Source organism: Salvelinus namaycush, chromosome 16 (assembly GCF_016432855.1).
Source record: "Salvelinus namaycush isolate Seneca chromosome 16, SaNama_1.0, whole genome shotgun sequence".
NCBI classification, from domain to species: domain Eukaryota; kingdom Metazoa; phylum Chordata; class Actinopteri; order Salmoniformes; family Salmonidae; genus Salvelinus; species Salvelinus namaycush.
In genome coordinates this window covers 21,456,424-21,472,515 of record NC_052322.1, presented here as the reverse complement: position 1 = coordinate 21,472,515, position 16,092 = coordinate 21,456,424, and the positions used below count along the sequence as shown (strand labels likewise).

The following is a 16,092-nucleotide window of genomic DNA, read 5'->3' as shown; positions in this document are numbered from 1 at the left end:
GTGGACAGCGATACAGCTCACCGACTCTCTCCTCTGCTGAAAACGAAAGAGAGATGCATTGAATGGGGTTCCAATATGCCAGGGGAGACCTATTTTAAAATCAAGAAACCAACCAGCTGAAATACAAGGAAACGCCCAAACCGAAGGTAAGATTGTCAGGTTACGATGTGACAATTAACGATATGGGAGTATTCTTTGAACTGTGCGGGGGAAAAAGTAGACGGGTTCATTCACTCATCTTTGGGAGTGATACATTAACCGGCTTTATCATATCGTTGTTTTAGGCTTGGCTGTGCCATTGTCGTTGTATTATCAATATCGGCATCAGTGTTTTTTCTTTCAACAAAATAATCGTACGGGTTCCATCCATCCATGGGCTTTTTGCTCTAATTGGGGACTCAGGTTTGTCATTTAACAGAAAATAAACCACCATTAGCCATACATGTTCATTGTTCCTCCCTCAATTTGAAAAACGTGTAACTAATAGCATACGACGTTTTAATTTAGCATTATCCTACTGTATCAAAATGGTAAATACCATTCTTTATGTGAATGGAAGAAAACAAAAACGAGTTTATAGATGATCAGATAAGATACACAATACATTTGCGTTCTGCCTGACACACCTTGGTTGCTATATCCAGTCTAGTCTGCACTGAACAGCAATGTATAGAGAGATAGGGAGGGATAGGGACCTGGGTTTGGTCAGCGAGGAAGGATACAGTGCAAAAAAGAAGGCATCCTTACAGTAATTGGGCTGGGTAGACCTAAAGTAAATAGGCAATGATTATCTAGATGTATTGATGTAGAAAGGTTGTCTTCAGGATTAGGCCTGTTGTAAGTAGTAAATACAGTAAGCGTTTACAATACATCTATTAGCATCAGAAACTCAGGGGCCTCAGTTCAGTTGATTAATTCATATAAACATCCATTTACTCTGCAAGTATAAAGTCTCTCCATTTCGCTGATCTGTTTTTGTCCATGCTGAGTACTTAGGCTACATGTAAATAAGATAGTGATGAAGAGTTGTGGATGATTTGCATAATTTATTTTACATTTAGCAGAAGCTCTTCCAGACTTATAGGAGCAATTCGGGTTAAGTGCCTTGCTCAAGGGCACATCAACAGATGTTTCACCTAGTTAGCTCAAGGGTTTGAAGCAGCAACCTTTCAGTTACTGGCCTAACACTTTTAACTGCTAGGCTGTCTGCTGGCCATTTTTTGCATTGTATGTTGTTAGTGGCTGCTCTAAAGCAGCTGGCTCACTCCATAATTTCCATGAAAAAATGTCACCTGTGTACTAGCAGCCAAAGCAACAGCAGGACACAGTGGGAGGTCCTTGTTGTACAGGTGGCAGTGCCAGTAGCTAGTGGTTGAAGCAGTGCAAATGTAGGATCTTAATTTGATCACCCTGTTTGAGGAGAACCTTCCTGCAATGCAGGAAATTTAAAGCTTGGAGGTTTAAAATGGCTTCTGAAGTTTGCAATTTCCATTTAGAAATTTCGGACCTGATTTTCCCTTTACAAAAAATGTATCAACCCCTACAAACATCTCAATTAATTATAATCCACATAATAATTAAAATGTCCTGTTGCTGCAGGATTATTTCCTGCTGTAGCAAACTTGCTCAAATTAAGATCCTACATCTGTAGTTGTAAGAAATAATAATGTTTAATGGCAGTTGTTACCATTTGCATAGGTTATGTAGTTTACTCATTAAACACTTGTAAAAAAAAAAGAAAGAAGTACACTCATGTCTCAAAACTGCATTATTATTATTTTTTGTACACTTCTAGATTTAGCAGTGAACAGAACAAAGAAAGAACAGCAACACTACCACTGAATGTTCCACCGACTTTGTCACAAGTCGTCACTATTTGTCATGTTCTCAGTGAGATTCAGAAAGAGACACTGGGTCCTGACACAGTTTCAGGCAGCTGGCATGCTAAACAGGAATGGCCTGTTTTTCAGATATGAAAGTGAACAAACTTCACTATCCTGAGATTTATCCCGTTGTGATGGCCCCTGCAGTTGTTGGTCAGGATATCCTGTTGAAAACAGTGTTGTGACTAATGTGATGTTTCACCACTGGAGATAGTTTAAAACCGATATAAAGTAATGACTGACCCCTTGAAAAAGAAAAAGGGGTCGTTACAGACAAGTGTTGTTTAAGTGGGTAATTAAATATATAGTAATTTGAAATAGTAAATCATAGCTATCAAATCAATCAAATGTTATTTGTCACGTGTTTCGTAAACAACAGGTATAGTGTAAAGATAGTCAATGTTGTTCTCCCCCTTAGACGAGAAGGAGCATGGATAGGACCAAGATGCGGATTGAGGGAAATAAGCCATCTTTTAATGACAACAGCAAACAAGACACTACAAAACTACAAAACAACAAATGTGACTAACCTTCAACCGTCCTGTGAGGACACAGGAACAAACACCCACAAAACCCCAGTGAAACCCTGGCTGCCTTAGTATGACTCTCAATTAGAGACAAACGATACACACCTGTCTCTAATTGAGAATCATACCAGGCCGAACACAAAAACCAACCTAGAAATACAAAACATAGACTGCCCACCCAAAACACACACCCTGACCATAAACACATACAAAAACAACATAAAACAGGTCAGGACCATTACAGAACCCCCCCCTCAAGGTGCGAACGCCGGGCGCACCAGCACAAAGTCCAGGGGAGGGTCTGGGTGGGCAGTTGACCACGGTGGTGGCTCAGGCTCTGGACGCTGTCCCCACACCACCATAGTCACTCCCCGCTTCTGTCTTCCCCTCCCAATGACCACCCTAAAACTAACATCCCCTAAATGAACGGCCAGCACCGGGAGAAGGGGCAGCACCGGGACAAGGGGCAGCACCGGGACAAGGGGCAGCACCGGGACAAGGGGCAGCACCGGGACAAGGGGCAGCACCGGGACAAGGGGCAGCACCGGGACAAGGGGCAGCACCGGGACAAGGGGCAGCACCGGGACAAGGGGCAGCACCGGGACAAGGGGCAGCACCGGGACAAGGGGCAGCACCGGGACAAGGGGCAGCACCGGGCTAAGGGGCAGCACCGGGCTAAGGGGCAGCACCGGGATAAGCGGCGGCAGGTCCTGGCTGAGGGACTCCGGCAGGTCCTGGCTGAGGGACTCCGGCAGGTCCTGGCTGAGGGACTCCGGCAGGTCCTGGCTGAGGGACTCCGGCAGGTCCTGGCTGAGGGACTCCGGCAGGTCCTGGCTGAGGGACTCCGGCAGGTCCTGGCTGAGGGACTCCGGCAGGTCCTGGCTGAGGGACTCCGGCAGGTCCTGGCTGAGGGACTCCGGCAGGTCCTGGCTGAGGGACTCCGGCAGGTCCTGGCTGAGGGACTCCGGCAGGTCCTGGCTGAGGGACTCCGGCAGGTCCTGGCTGAGGGACTCCGGCAGGTCCTGGTTTAGGGACTCCGGCAGGTCCGGGCTGAGGGACTCCGGCAGGTCCGGGCTGAGGGACTCCGGCAGGTCCGGGCTGAGGGACTCCGGCAGGTCCGGGCTGAGGGACTCCGGCAGGTCCGGGCTGAGGGACTCCGGCAGGTCCGGGCTGAGGGACTCCGGCAGGTCCGGGCTGAGGGACTCCGGCAGGTCCGGGCTGAGGGACTCCGGCAGGTCCGGGCTGAGGGACTCCGGCAGGTCCGGGCTGAGGGGCTCCGGCAGGTCCTGGCTGGCCGGCTCCGGCAGGTCCTGGCTGGCCGGCTCCGGCAGGTCCTGGCTGGACGGCTCTGGCAGGTCCTGGCTGGACGGCTCTGGCAGGTCCTGGCTGGACGGCTCTGGCAGGTCCTGGCTGGACGGCTCTGGCAGGTCCTGGCTGGACGGCTCTGGCAGGTCCTGGCTGGACGGCTCTGGCAGGTCATAGCAGGACGGCTCTGGCAGGTCATGGCAGGACGGCTCTGGCAGGTCATGGCAGGACGGCTCTGGCGCTAGGCAGACGGCAGACTCTGGCCGGCTGAGACGCACTATAGGCCTGGTGCGTGGTACCGGAACTGGAGGTACCGGGCTGAGGGCACGCACCTCAGGGCGAGTGCGGGGAACAGGAACTGGGCACACTGGACTCTCGTGGCGCACTCTAGGCCTGGTGCGTGGTACCGGAACTGGAGGTACCGGGCTGGAGACACGCACCATAGGGAGAGTGCGTGGAAGAGGAACAGGGCTCTGGAGATGCACTGGAAGCCTGGTGCGTGGTGTAGGCACTGGTGGTACTGAGTTGGGGTGGGAAGGTGGCGCCGGATATACCGGACCGTGAAGGAGGACACGTGCTCTTGAGCACCGAGCCTCCCCAACCCTACCAGGTTGAATGGTCCCCGTAGCCCTGCCAGTGCGGCGAGGTGGAATAGCCCGCACTGGGCTATGCAGGCGAACCGGGGACACCACCTGTAAGGCTGGTGCCATGTACGCCGGCCCGAGGAGACGTACTGGAGACCAGATACGTTGGGCCGGCTTCATGGCACTCGGCTCGATGCCCAACCTAGCCCTCCCAGTGCGGCAAGGTGGAATAGCCCGCACTGGGCTAAGCACGCGTACTGGGGACACCGTGCGCTTTACCGCATAACACGGTGTCTGACCAGTACGACGCCCTCTTACTCCACGGCAAGCCCGGGGAGTTGGCTCAGGTATCCCACCCGGCTTCGCCACACTCCCCTTTAGCCCCCCCCCAAGAAATTTTTGGGTGAGCCTCTCGGGCTTCCGGCCTCTCCTATGTGCTGCCTCCTCATACCAGCGCTCCTGGGCTGTGGCTGCCTTCCTCTCCTCCCGAGAGCGGCGATTCTCTCCAACCCTTCCCCAGGGTCCCTTTCCGTCCATGATCTCCCAAGACCATTCCTCCTGTGTCCAGTGCTTTAGTTCCTTTTCTCTCTCCTCAATCCGCTTGGTCCTGTTGTGGTGGGTGTTTCTGTAAAGATAGTCAATGTTGTTCTCCCCCTTAGACGAGAAGGAGCATGGATAGGACCAAGATGCGGATTGAGGGAAATAAGCCATCTTTTAATGACAACAGCAAACAAGACACTACAAAACTACAAAACAACAAATGTGACTAACCTTCAACCGTCCTGTGAGGACACAGGAACAAACACCCACAAAACCCCAGTGAAACCCTGGCTGCCTTAGTATGACTCTCAATTAGAGACAAACGATACACACCTGTCTCTAATTGAGAATCATACCAGGCCGAACACAAAAACCAACCTAGAAATACAAAACATAGACTGCCCACCCAAAACACACGCCCTGACCATAAACACATACAAAAACAACATAAAACAGGTCAGGACCGTTACATATAGACTAACAGTGAAATGCTTTCTTACGGGCCCTTCCCAACAATGCAGAGAGAAATATATAGAAACAAAGATTAACATGAGGAATAAATACACAGTGAGTAACTTGAGTACCAGTACTGAGTCGATGTGCAGGGCTACGAGGTAATTGAGGTAGATATGTACAAATAGGTAGTGTTAAAGTGGGTAGGCAACAGGATAGATAATAAATAGCAGCAGTGTATGTGAAGAGTCAAAAGAGTTAGTGCAAAGACAGTCAATGCAGATAGTCCAGGTAGCTATTTTGTTAACTAAATCAAATCAGTTTGATAAAACAAATCAAGTTTATTTGTCACGTACGCCAAATACAACAGGTAATTTGAAATAGTAAATCATAGCTTTCAAATCAAATCAATCGAATGTTATTTGTCACGTGCTTCGTAAACAGCAGGTGTAGACTAACAGTGAAATGCTTACTTACAGGCCCTAACCAACAGTGTGATTTTTAAGTAAAAAATAGTTATTAGCTGAACAATCGATAAGTAAAGAAATAAAAACAACAGTAAAAAGACAGTGAAAAATAAGAGTAGTGAGGCTATATACAGTAGCGAGGCTATATACAGGCACCGGTTAGTCGGGCTAATTGAGGTAGTATGTACAGTTGAAGTCTGAAGTTTACATACACTTAGGTTGGAGTCATTAAAACTCGTTTTTCAACCACTCCACAAATTTCTTGTTAACAAACTATAGTTTTGGCAAGTCGGTTAGGACATCTACTTTGAGCATGACACAAGTAATTTTTCCAACTATTGTTTACAGACAGATTATTTCACTTATAATTCACTGTATCACAATTCCAGTGGGTCAGAAGTTTGAGTACCTAAGTACTAAGTTGACTGTGCCTTTAAACAGCTTGGAAAATTCCAGAAAATGATGTCATGGCTTTAGAAGCTTCTGATAGGGTAATTGACATCATTTGAGTCAATTGGAGGTGTACCTGTGGATGTATTTCAAGACCTACCTTCAAACTCAGTGCCTCTTTGCTTGACATCATGGGAAAATCAAAAGAAATGAGCCAAGACATCAGAAAAAACATTGTAGACCTCCACAAGTCTGGTTCATCCTTGGGAGCAATTTCCAAACGCCGGAAGGTACCACGTTCATCTATACAAACAATAGTACGCAAGTATAAACACCATGGGACCACGCAGCAGTCATACCGCTCAGGAAGGAAATGCGTTCTGTCTCCTAGAGATGAACGTACTTTGGTGTGAAAAGTGCAAATCAATCCCAGAACAACTGCAAAGGACCTTGTGAAGATGCTGGAGGAAACAGGTACAAAAGTATCTATATCCACAGTAAAACGAGTCCTATATCGACATAACCTGAAAGGCAACTCAGCAAGGAAGAAGCCACTGCTCCAAACCGCCATAAAAAAGCCAGACTACAGTTTGCAACTGCACATGGGGACAAAGATCGTACTTTTTGGAGAAATGTCCTCTGGTCTGATGAAACAAAAATAGAACTGTTTGGCCATAATGACCATCGTTATGTTTGGAAGAAAAAGAGGGAGCAGAAGACCACCATCCCAACCGTGAAGCACATGGGTGGCATCATCATGTTGTGAGGTTGCTTTGCTGCAGGAGGGACTGGTGCACTTCACAAAATAGATGACATCATGAGGAAGGGAAATTATGTGGATATATTGAAGCAACATCTCAAGACATCAGTCAGGAAGTTAAAGCTTGGTCACAAATGGGTCTTCCAAATGGACAATGACCTCAAGCATACTTCCAAAGTTGTGGCAAATGGCTTAAGGACAACAAAGTCAAGGTATTGGAGTGGCCCTCGCAAAACAGAACATTTGTGGGCAGAACTGAAAAAGTGTGTGCGAGCAAGGAGGCCTACAAACCTGACTCAGTTACACCAGATCTGTCAGGAGGAATGGGCAAAAATTCACCCAACTTATTGTGGGAAGCTTGTGGAAGGCTACCCGAAATGTTTGACCCAAGTTAAACAATTTAAAGGCAATGCTACCAAATACTAATTGAGTGTATGTAAACTTCTGACCAACTGGGAATGTGATGAAATAAATAAAAGCTGAAATAAATAATTCTCTACTATTATTCTGACATTTCACATTCTTAAAATAAAGTGGCGATCCTAACTGACCTAAGACAGGGCATTTTTAATCGGATTAAATGTCAGGAATTGTAAAAAACTGACTTTAAATGTATTTGGCTAAGGTGTATGTAATCTTCCGACTTCAACTGTACATGTAGGTATGGTTAAAGTGTCTATGCATATATGATAAACAGAGAGTAGCAGTAGTGTAAAAGAGGGGTTGGCGGATGGTGGGTGGTGGGTGGCGGGAGCTCAATGCAAATAGTCCGGGTAGCCAATGTGCGGTGGCACCCGTTAGTCGGGCTAATTGAGGTAGTATCCTGAACCCTGGAGGTCCTGGATGGCAGGCAGCTTAGCTCCAGTGTTGTACTGAGCCGTACGCACTATCCTTTGTAGTGCCTTGCGGTCGGAGCCCGAGCAGTTGCCGTACCAGGCAGTGATGCAACCAGTCAGGATGCTCTCAATGTTGCAGCTGTAGAACCTTTTGAGGATCTGAGGACCCATGGCAAATCTTTTTAGTTTCCTGAGGGGGAATAGGCTTTGTCGTGCCCTCTTCACAACTGTCTTCGTGTGTTTGGACCGTCCTAGTTTGTTGGTGATGTGGACACAAAGGAACTTGAAGCTCTCAACCTGCTCCACTACAGCCCCGTCGATGAGAATGGGGGTGTGCTCGGTCCTCCTTTTCCTGTAGTCCACAATCATCAGGGAGTACAGGAGGGGACTGAGCACGCACCCCTGAGGGACTCCAGTGTTGAGGATCAGCGTGGCGGATGTGTTGCTACCTACCCTCACCACCTGGGGGCGACCCATCAGAAAGTCCAGGATCCAGTTGCAGAGGGAGGTGTTTAGTCCCAGGATCCTTAGCTTAGTGATGAGCTTTGAGGGTACTATGGTGTTGAACGCTGAGCTGTTGTCAATGAATAGCATTCTGACATAGGTGTTCCTTTTGTCCAGGTGGGAAAGGGCAGTGTGGAGTGCAATAGAGATCTGTTTGGGCGGTATGCAAATTGGAGTGGTTCTAGGGTTTCTGGGATAATGGTGTTAATGTGAGCCATTACCAGCCTTTCAAAGCACTTCATTGCTACGGACGTGAGTGCTATGGGTCTGTAGTCATTTAGGCAGGTTGCCTTAGTGTTCTTGGGCACAGGGACTATGGTGGTCTGCTTGAAACATGTTGGTATTACAGACTCAATCAGGGACATGTTGAAAATGTCAGTGAAGACACCTGCCAGTTGGTCAGCACATCCCCGGAGCACACATTCTGGTAATCCGTCTGGCCCCGCGGCCTTGTGAATGTTGACCTGTTTAAAGGTCTTACTCACGTCGGCTACAGGGAGAGTGATCACACAGTCGTCCGGAACAGCTGATGCTCTCATGCATGCCTCAGTGTTGCTTGCCTCGAAGCGAGCATAGCAGTGATTTAGCTCGTCTGGTAGGCTCGTGTCACTGGGCAGCTCGCAGCTGTGCTTCCCATTGTAGTCTGTAATAGTTTGCAAGCCCTGCAACATAAGACGAGCGTCGGAGCCGGTGTAGTACGATTCAATCTTAGTCCTGTATTGACGCTTTGCCTGTTTGATGGTTCGTCGAAGGGCATAGCAGGATTTCTTATAAGCTTCCGGGTTAGAGTCCCGCACCTTGAAAACGGCAGCTCTACCCTTTAGCTCAGTGCAAATGTTGCCTCTAATCCATGGCTTCTGGTTGGGGTATGTACGTACAGTCACTGTGGGGACGACGTCCTCGATGCACTTGTTGATAAAGCCAGTGATTGATGTGGTGTACTCCTCAATGCCATCGGAAGAAACCCGGCCTCTGGGTGAGCGGTTTCCTGTTTGCTTATTTCCTTATACAGCTGACTGAGTGCGGTCTTAGTGCCAGCATCCGTCTGTGGTGGTAAATAAACAGCCACGAAAAGTATGGATGAAAACTCTCTTGGCAAATAGTCTGGTCTACAGTTTATTATAAGATACTCTACTTCAGGCGAGCAAAATCTAGAGACTTCCTTAGATTTCGTGCACCAGCTGCTGTTTACAAATATGCACAGACTGCCCCCCCTCGGTCTTACCGGAGTGTGCTGTTCTATCCTGCCGGTGCAGCGTATATCCCGCTAGCTGAATATCCATGCCATCATTCAGCCACGATTCCATGAAACATAAGATGTTACAGTTTCTGATGTCCCGTTTGTAGGATATTCGTGATCGTACCTCGTCTAATTTATTGTCCAAAGTTGACGGTAATTGCAGCTTTCCCACACGCCGTCGGCAGATCCTTTTGAGGCACCCCGCTCTGTGTCCTCTGTACCTGCGTATCTTTCTCTTGCCAATGACGGGGATGTTGGCCTTGTCGGGTGTTCGAAATACATCCTGTGTCCTGCTTGTTGAAGAAAAAATCTTTGTCTAATCCGAGGTGAGTGATTGCTGTCCTGATATCCAGAAGATATTTTTTGCCGTAAGATACGGTGGCAGAAACATTACCTACAAAATAAGTTACAAATAACGCGAAAAAAACCCACAATTGGTTCGCACAATTGGTTCGGCGCCCATAAAACTGCTGCCATTTCTTCCGGTGCCATTTTTAAACTATTTAGTAGTCTTATGGCTTAGGGGTAGAACACTTGATGCATCGGTACCACTTGCCATGCAGTAGGAGAGAGAACAGTCTGTGACTTGGGTGGCTGGAGTCGGACAATTTCTATGGCCTTCCTCTGACACCGCCTGGTATAGAGGTCCTGGATGGCAGGGAGCTCGGCCCCAGTGATGTACTGGGTCATACGCACTACCCTCTGTAGCACCTTGCGGTCGGATGCCAAGCAGTTGCCATACCAAGCGGTGATGCAGCCAGTCAAGATGCTCTCAATGGTGCAGCTGTAGAACTCTTTGAGGATCTGAGGGCCCATGCCAAATCTTTTCAGCCTCCAAAAGGGGAAGAGGCGTTGTCGTGCCTTCACGACTGTGTTGGTGTGTGGACCATGTTTAATTCCTTAGTGATGTGGACTCCGAGGAACTTTAGCTCTCGACCCGCTCCACTATAGCCCCGTTGATGTACCTGGCCCTCCTTTTCCTGTAGTCCATAATCAGCTCCTTTGTCTTGCTGATGTTGAGGGAGAGGTTGTTGTCCTGGCACCATACTGCCAGGTCACTGACCTCCTCTCTATAGACGGTCTCATTGTCGTCGGTGATCAGGCCAACCACTGTCGTGTCGTCAGCAAACTTAAGGATAGTGTTGGAGTCGTGAGCGGCCACACAGTTGTGGGTGAACAGGGAGTACAGGACGGGAGTAAGCATGCACCCCTGAGGGGCCCATGTGTTGAGGGTCAGCGTGGTGGATGTGTTGTTGCCTACCCTCACCACCTGGGAGCGGTCTGTCAGGAAGTCCAGGATCCAGTCTCACAGTACGTACACCACTTAGGCCGATACTTCAGCTAGATATCTGCCTTCTAAACACTAAGAAAATAGGATTCCTCAATGGTTCTTTGGGACGGGTGATGGTTTCTGTATGGAGCCATAATGACTCAAAGAACCCTTTGAGCCCTTCAGTGGTTCTTTGCCGTTCACATAAGGGCTTTAAAATGTAGGGCCTGTGGCTCATTCTAATATTTTGTGGTGTGGTTGCGCACAGCTCCTTTTGTGTAACTGTAAGCAAGAGTGTCATTACAGTTTATCTAATATGTTGTATTATGCCATTACATGTTAAACAAGTGTATATGATTAAGGCCAGTGACTGTGTCTTGTGAAAGACTCACGTATGGCCTTGTGTCAGTTGTTGTCTGTTGTCTAAACCAGTGGTTCTCAATTCTCTCCTCAGGGATTCCCATCTGTTCCAGAGATAGCGCACCTGATTCAACTTGTCAATTAAAACAATAATTACATATAAGGAATTTTAACAATATAATATGGCTAACCAGAATAAAAAACCCTATATAGTTCTACAAAAAGATCTACAAAGAACCTTTGAGATTAACAAAGGTTCTTTATCGAACCTTTTTCTATAAAGGTTCTATAAAGAACCATAAAAAAGGGTTCTATATAGCCCCCAAAAGGGTTGAACCATAGCATAAACCTTTTTGGTGCTATATATAACTTGTGATTAATGGTTCTTTATGGAACCTTAGGAAATTGTTATTTATAGCACCATAAAGGTTCCATTTAGAACCTTATGAGCATGTTTTTGTATAGAACGTTAAAAAAAGGTTCTATATAGCACCAAAAAGGGATCCGCTATGGTTACAAGCCAAAGAATCCTTATTTGGCTCTATATAGATTTTTTTTTTGTATGTACATCTCCTCTAGTCTAGTGAATCTACCTCAGTACATGAGAGGCGGTTGTGAGGCTGTTTGATACTGGTGATGAGCAACACTCAGTTGGCAGCTTTCCCTTCAGGAACCATGAAGTCTCCTGAGGATCTACATGAAACACACTGACTGGAGAGAGGATTATTTTTGGAAAGGCTGGTTATCCTGCATTTAGACATACCTTGGAAGACATACTCTAAATCATGGTGTGAAGTCCATAAGTAGGGCAGTATACACTTTCTATGAAACTGTGTGCATAAGACTTTAATCATTATGGCAATTTTAATCCTCAAACATCCATTTGTATTATACACCTGTTCAACTCCATAACTCTAAATACTTCAGATTCATGTCTCTTGCTAATACCTGTAACAACAACTGATGACAGTAAATGCTAATTTACGATAAAATGAATAATGCTATGTCAACATACTATTGTTTTGACAGCTAATGTTTTCTTTTGATGATAGAATCTGTCAAATCTTTGTGATTCATAGTTATGTTACCTGCATCCCAGCTCCGCGTCCCAGCGTTCTTCCATCATTCCTAGCCCAATCTCTACCCCGCTCCTCAGTGACTGACTGCTCCTCTCCCTTTCCCATGGCTCTGCAGAAAGTCACTGCAGCTCCTGATAGTACAACTCTGCAGTCCCCTTCAGTAGGCAGGCAAACCCCTCACTACAGCACCTGCTGTAAAAAAAAGCTTTTCATGCTAGTCGCATAGCAACAGTAACTGGCATTATTACTATTCCTACTACTACTACTAATACTACTACTACTACTACCACTACTGCTGCAGCAGCGTGGTCTCAGGACAATTCGTATTATTCTGTACGTAAGTATGTGTACTCCATTTAGTATTATACGTTATGTTAGGTTGCATTATGAATGGAATAGTGGTCGTACAATATCATATGAATAAGAGGACGTATAGTATCATACGTCTCACCCGGTTGTACAATATCATACGAATTGGATGACTTAATTTATCAGAAATCTTGGAGGACATACAATATAGTATTTCACATCTTTATCTGAGACCAGGTTGCTTGTTGTGCCGTAACAACAAAGGAGAATTACGGGGAGAATTTATGTTGGCGGTTAGGGGAACTAATGACAAAGGTTAGTATAATTTACGTAAATAGGTTAGGAGAACTTAAACGACAAAGGTTAAGTGAATTTACATAGCAGGTTAGGTGAACTGGGTTAAGTTTAGAATAAGGGTTAGAGGAAGGGTTATCTAAAATGCTACAGTTGTCGCTGACACGTCGTCAAACATTCAACCTTTGGATTGCTAGACTGATTACGCCTACCCATCCTCCCTGACCAACATCCCTTCTTTCGTTTCTGTCTAAAGTAACTAAACCATTAGTAGGTATCAAACTTTACTTCTCGGAGGTGCTCAAAAATACAAAAAGTATGTTTCGTATGGCTCTGTGGCCCGGCCGACTACTACTATTACTAATGCTGCTGCTGCTACTACTACCACTACTACTACTACTACTACCACTACCACTACTACTACTACTACTACTACTACCACTACTACTACCACTACTACTACTACTACTACTACTACTACTACTACTACTACCACTACCACTACCACTACTACTACTACTACTACTACTACTAATACTACTACTACTACTACTACTACTACTACCACTACTACTACTACTACTACTACTACTACTACTACTACTCCTACTACTACTACTACCACTACTATTACTACTACCACTACTACTACTACTACTACTACTACTACTACTACCACTACTACTACTACTACTACTACTACTACTACCACTACTACTATTACTAATGCCGCTGCTACTACTACCACTACTACTACTACTGTACTAATACTGCTACTACTACTACTACTACCACTACTACTACTACTCCTGTACTAATACTGCTACTACTACTACCACTACTACTACTACTCCTGTACTAATACTGCTACTACTACTATCACTACTACTACTACTCCTGTACTAATACTGCTACTACAGCTGTCATGATTAGACAGTGTAGACAGCTTGGTTAGTGTTCAGGGCTTAGTGCTCGTTGATGGCAATAATATCAAATTACGTAAATCAAACTTCTTAGTTATTTTATTAGTTACTTCTTAATTATTTTATTGCAGCAGATATTGCAAAAGCATAATTAATATTTCAAGCAGTTTTATGCAGCATACTATCCTGTGTTTTATTGTGTCCAATATTATAATTCTCTCCAACATCAGTAAACGCTTCGAACAGTCTTATAAAGACTGGTAGATGATGGCCAACGGCCATTATATTAGACTTTTACCAATTAGGCCAAGGGAGAAACCAAATATGGGAGACTTCCCAGCACCACTCCCTTCAGCTCACTGCCTCAGGATCACAGAAGGCGCTAGGCCTAGGTGAACAGGTGTCTCAGCCTCCCCTCAAATAATTCTGCTCCAAGTAGTCTTACTTAGATGTTTGCTTTGGGGCTCAACTAGAGTGTCATGTCCAGTCACCAGTAGAAGCCAAAGGTGCATTCACATATCAGTAACAAGTTACTGAGGGGAATTCACTTGCCGTACAACCATCCAGTCGTTTCGTGTCAAAACACCAGAGAGTGTTCGTACGATTGTGCTCTGACTGAAAAGAGTGTTGTTGCTGAATGGAAAACTACTACAGTGCACGTGATTAGATTAGGTCCTTTTTCAATAACCCTGGCTTGATAGCATGGGAGCAGGGTATCCTGTTTAGTAGGCTGTTTACTGGCACTTGAACTCACAGGAAGACATTGTTTTGACTGCTTAGAGTGTTTGGTTTTCTTTAGGAGTGGGAACCCTATAACCCTGATATTAACTAGTTCAGATCCTAATTAGTTGTTACTGGTTGTCAAATCCACCCATGACACATTGAGGCTAATTACCACAAAAATATAGACTAAGTCTTATACATTGCTTTGCAGCATGACACCAGGAAATGTGAACCTGATCATAGAAATGTGCAAAATGAATCGCAAGCATTTAGCCCTGTGCTATATGTCTTAACCATGTTCAGAGGACATATATGTACAGTAACAGTCTAAAGAGCAGACATGAGCTGGTGTGTGAGACAAGGTTTCATCAATAATGCACAAAAACAGGAAACTGAGATAAGATAGGGTGCAACCAGGACATGACATCAAACCAACATCACATATCTTTAACAAAACCAGACATTTCATGCAGAGGAAAAAACAAATTCAGTGTCTGTATGAATCCTTCTGTAGCAATTCATGAAAATGCATGATTCTCTTTCTATTTTTCAGACTGTATAATCTATTGATCATGCACTCAGTCTGGTGTTTCTTTGGTAGACTAGCCAGATACTCTAGGTTGTGTGAATTACAATGTGTTATCAACACAAATATCTCCGGAATGACTTGGAGCTTTTCAAGTGAAAGAAGCAGCTAATTAAAACATTATTTAACATATAAGTACTGTATATGTGTAATTATCGTCCGCTTACCAATTAAAGGGTTCCTCAGTAATGAGGTCACGCACTGCCCAATACGTTGTGCACCAATATGCCGGAATATTTAGTCTGCCATTAAACATGTTCATTGTTCTCACATAGTGGATAATCATGTAAGTTTTAAACTGTCATGTGAAAGTGATATTGTTGATAAAGTTATGTGAAACAAGTCATTTACGATGACATGATTCAAGCCAAGCATTATAGAGGGTTATGTTTAGGTCCCCTCAATACAGTTGATATTAGAGCAGTAAAGGGCAAGCTCCAATCCATAACATTAAACCATTTCACTGTAACAAGCTATCTATACCAACCAGGACTTTAGGCCCCAGTGCTTACAGTCCCTTGCACATGGCCTGTGGCCCACTTTTCAGACAGCAGAGACAAAAAAAGCCTTTACATTTCTTTCACCATGTCCCGCTACATCTCTGCCATGTGGGATTAATGCATGTCTCGGCCCTGAAGGCAAGGTGTTTTATTTAAAGCTGCTGAATAGACTGTGTTTGGTTGACTGAGCAGTGACAGTGGTCTTGGATAAACATAAATACTGTAGGCCTACTGGAAAATTGGAATCAATATTCCAGTCAATCGATACCAATATACTGTATATTATCATTATCATGCATTAGTATAGATATACGTTTGCATAGTTATACTTCCAAATATTATTATTTTTATTTGTCTCTCTCAATGAAGCTTGGTGTGAGGTTGACAGTAAACAAGGTCTTTAAAACCCCCTGGAGTCTAAGTAACATAATAAAATGATCCCATCAAAATCTATCTGTTTAAGATAGAGATATCTGTCTTTTTTTGCATGGAATGCGTCTCAATCCACCACATTCGCTATGTCTCCCTTCCGCATCTGTGGTGGAAAGTGGCAGAGCTA

General features: G+C 45.2%; 1 protein-coding gene across 1 annotated transcript in view; it reads left to right on the top strand.

Annotated features, from left to right (window-relative positions):
* The window catches only part of LOC120061177 (FERM domain-containing protein 4B-like), a 32,895-nt gene continuing 16,803 nt past the window's right edge, over window positions 1-16,092 (top strand). The window contains exon 1 of the mRNA XM_039010770.1: window positions 1-146. The gene's annotated coding sequence lies outside the window, so the exon portion shown is untranslated. The remainder of the gene's footprint in view (window positions 147-16,092) is intronic.